The 4,234-nt window shown below is 40.8% G+C and overlaps 1 long non-coding RNA gene across 1 annotated transcript; it reads left to right on the top strand.

Annotated features, from left to right (window-relative positions):
• The first annotated feature begins 408 nt into the window (after positions 1–408).
• On the top strand, positions 409–2,258 carry LOC147027172 (uncharacterized). The gene is made up of 3 exons (XR_015058715.1): positions 409–1,492; positions 1,743–1,800; positions 2,090–2,258. It is a non-coding gene; the product is annotated as an uncharacterized LOC147027172 (long non-coding RNA).
• The last annotated feature ends 1,976 nt before the right edge of the window (positions 2,259–4,234 follow it).

Here is a 4,234-nt window from a genome sequence, read left to right on the forward strand (position 1 = left end):
CTCACTTTTCCCCATGTAAATGAATGGGGGATTTTCAGCCATGAAATTTTTCTTTTTTTTTCCCTGAAAAAATAAATCCCCTTTTTAGCCCAAGGTATATTTATTTGTCTCCCCTTTTAACCTGGAGCCTGGTGTTGGCTTAGTGGTTAGGGTGGCGGCTTGGGATCCCAGGGTCCTGAGTTCAAGCCCCGTTGGCTGCTGAATTAACACCAGGGGGTTGACTCAGCCTGCCATCCTTCCGAGGTCGGCGAAATGAGTGCCAGTGTACTGGTCCTGGTGTATGCCCCGGTTAGAATAGGTGTACCATATCCCTGTGTGTCGTAAGAGGCGACCAGGGTTGGTGTCAGGAAGGGCATCCGGCCATAAAACATTGCCTCAAGAAGAAGCGAATAGCGTGCACAGCAGGGAAAAATGGCTGTAAAAACGGTCATTTTTTTATTTCCCCTTTTAACCTAGGGGCTCTCTATTCAAATAGCCCATACAACAAGATAAAGATTTGTTAAAGGTGATTCGAAAGAAATATCTGAAACGTCTAAGCCTCGGGACACTCTTTATCAAATAACCAATGCATATTGTTTAGCTCACTCATTGAACCTATAAACATTTGTTCATTCTCAAATTCCTTCAATAGTTTAATTTTCTTTGCACAATAATCCCCATCTAAAATATTGAAAAACAAAACATTTGAATCTTTATATTTTTTAAGATACCCCTTTTGTGCCATTACGAAATGATAAACTTCTCTTAATGATCTCATCTGACCACCTCCTGAGTTGCAAATCATTTTTGTACATAAACCATGCCAGAAAAAAAGTTTTGTTTCAAATGTTTTCAGTTCATGCCGTGAAAATGAGGAAGTGTTTTTTTGACACGGCCGTGCTGTGTGAATGAGGAAGTGGTTTTGGACTGTCATGCTGTGAAAAAATAGGAACTATTCTGTGAGACAAGGTCTCGTGTTTATATTTTATCTCAGAACACGAACTGAAAACATTTGAATCAAAACTTTTATGGCGTGGTTTATGTCCAAAAACGATTTGCAACTCGGGCGGTGGCCAGATGAGATCATTAAGAGAAGCTTGTCATTTCCTGTGCCCACACCCAATGATTAAGCAATTTCCTCATCGTTGCTTTATAAGCGGTTCGCCAGACAAAGTTTCTGCCAGACGGGATTTCATTTTTACAACTGAGGCATGGACGATATTTCTTCCGATGAAGCCAACAGCCCACTACAGAGTTGGTAAGTTTGTGTATGCTTTTCTCTTTGAACGATGAAGCAAATGATTATTAATTAAATCATGATAATTCTGATATATATATATTTTTTCCCTGACAGGGCATTGGAAGAAATTGAGTTCACATATCACGACGTGGTTCATGAAATTAATACTCTTATTGAAGAGATCAATGATTTTAGAAGAGAATTGAAAGACATTTTCAATGAGTGGCATGAAGTCTTATCACGTCCTCTCATCTCGAAGGAATTAAACCAATGGTGAGACACGTGTGTGTGCCTCTCTCTCTGTCTGTCTTTCTACCTACCTCTCTCTGCTCTTATTGAAGAGGCCAATGATTTATAATGACTGGTCTCTGATCTCGAATGAATTAAACCAATGGTGAGGCACGTGTGTGTGTGTCTATGTGTGTGTGTATGTGTGTGTGTGTGCGTGTGTGTGTGTGTGTGTGTTGCTTTCCTGTCTGTCTCTTCATCTATACCCTTGACTTATTTTTTTTTTTTTTTTCAGCACTATCGCACAACATCAGCTGTTGAAGCAATCTTGTACAACACATGATTTTCTGGAGGTAAATATTTCTGAATTATTATTAATATCACTCGTACAACACATGATTTTCTGGAGGTAAATATTTCTGAATTATTATTAATATCACTCTCTCTTTAGAATGTCGCCTTATGTTGGTTGCATCATTAGTTTGGACGTGGTTTTGTCAGTACACTGGAATTCATTTTATTGACCTTGAAAGGATGACAGGCTCCTGGTGTGTTAATTCAGTGGTCAACGAGGCTTATTCATATTACCATGTAATTATCTTTATAGAACCTAATTATTATCCACTTTTTGTTTCAAAACAGAATATGGTGTCTGAGTTTCGAAATCACAAGGCATCTGAAGAAGATTGCTGGGAAAGATTGTACATTCTCGCAAATGAATATTTAATATTTTCAATATTAATAAATTATATTTGTTTTGTTTACAATTACTTGATTCTGAATTACAAGAAAAGAATAAAAGAGATGTAAAGGGGCGGGGGGGGGGGGGTTGGGGGGAGGGGGGTAGGTGCGCTCCCCAATGACCCATCACCCCCCCATCCCACCCCTCCCCTCCCCATGGGTGTGTGTGGGGAAGGGTGTGGGTGGGATGAGGGAGGTGGTGGGTCAAAGGGGGGGGCGCACAGGGGGGATGAGGGGGGTGGGGCTTGTGTGGGCGGGGCTTGTGTGGGCGGGGCTTCGGTGGGGGCTTGTGTGGGTGGCGTGTGTGTGGGAGGGGCTTGTGTGGGCGGGGTGTGTGTGGGTGGGGCTTGTGTGGGTGGGGCTTGTGTGGGCGGGGGTTTATGTGGGTGGAGCTTGTGTGGGAGGGGTTTATGTGTGTGGAGTTTTTGTGTGGAGCTTGTGTAGGCAGGGCTTATGTGGGAGGGGTTTATGTGGGCAGGGTTTATATGGGCAGGGGTTTATGTGGGTGGAGCTTGTGTGGGAGGGGTGAATGTGGATGAGGCTTATGTGGATAAATGGATGGGTGGAGAGATGGGGGGATGGGTGGATGAGTGGAGCTTGTGTGGATGGGTGGATAATTTTTTAATTAAATAAACATGTTGTGTGTGTGGGGAACTAATTAACTAATCACTAATTATGTGAATATGATGAATATGGGTGGAGCTTGTGTGGGGTTTGTGTGTGTGGAGCTTGTGTGGAGTTTTTGTGTGGAGGTTGTGTGGAGCTTGTGTGGGGTTTGTGTGGGCGGGGCTTCGGTGGGAGGGGCGTGTGTGGGCGGAGTCAAAAAGGGGCGGAGTCAAAAATTTCAATTTATTGGAGCTTGTGGGGGTGTGTGGTGGGGTTTGTGTGGGATTTGTGTGGGCGGGGCTTGTGTGGGCGGGGGCTTGTGTGGGTGGAGCCAAAAAGGGGCGGAGTCAAAAAATTTCAATTTATCTTTGTCTTTTGTAATTCCTGTGAATAAAATGAACCTAAAATCTCTTCCCCTTCCAAATCATATATCTTATAAGTCCAAGGAACCGTATCTATTACATCAACAATTTTAAAAAGCTCGTTGGTCCATCTTTTCGTATAACCTTTTTCAAAATGAGATTTCCACCTATATATTCTTACGATATCACCAACTTTGAACTTAGGTTTTCTGACATTAATCTCTTTTTCATATTTTAATTTTGTAAATGTTTCTGATGGCTTCATATTTGTTGACGTGTGAATCGTGTCATTGTACTTATCCACAATATCTTGAATAAAAGATGACCATTGTTGTGAACCGAGTTGTGTGAATTTTTTATATAGTCTCTCTTTTAAGGTACGATTAAAACGTTCAACAACAACTGCCTTCCCTTCATTAAAGGTACTGTATAATGTAATACTGTTATTTTTTAGAAAATTCATAAATGTCTTGTTATAAAACTCCCTACCCTCATCAGTCCACAATTTTTTAGGTTTTCTCTTACTTTTATTAAATATCTGTTGGAAGGCTAACATAAGAGTATTACCTGTTTTGTTTTTTAATGGTACAACCCACGCATATCTACTCCTCAAATCAATAACGGTTAAAGCATACTTGTACCCCTTATCATTATTGAGTTCAATCAAATCAGCAGACCAGATATAATCTACTTCCTTGGAATAAACTTTCCTTCTCTGAAACTTTGTGAATATTGGTTTATGTAATTCATCAGCTAATTGCTCTTCAGTCTTAATGGCATCATTAGAGCCTATAAGTTTTTTGAATTTCCAAGTCCAAGTTTCAATTTAGCACTGATCATCTTCTTCACAATGAACCGATCAACTTTTTCTCTCAAGGTTGGATTTTGTATCAGAGACAAATTATACAACATTTCTCTATCGGCTTCATGCTTTTCTTCCAACGTTGTGGTATTCCCATAATCAATATCGTGTCTCATGCACACTTCATCAACTCTATTGATAGGCTTACTCCAGGATTTAGGATTGTCTGCCTCATCTAATCTTTTATCCAAGTTTGTGCCTGGGCCACAGAAAGAA

This window comes from Eptatretus burgeri, chromosome 5 (genome assembly GCF_056783735.1).
Source record: "Eptatretus burgeri isolate ZD-2024b chromosome 5, Ebu_testis_v1, whole genome shotgun sequence".
Taxonomy (NCBI): Eukaryota; Metazoa; Chordata; class Myxini; order Myxiniformes; family Myxinidae; genus Eptatretus; species Eptatretus burgeri.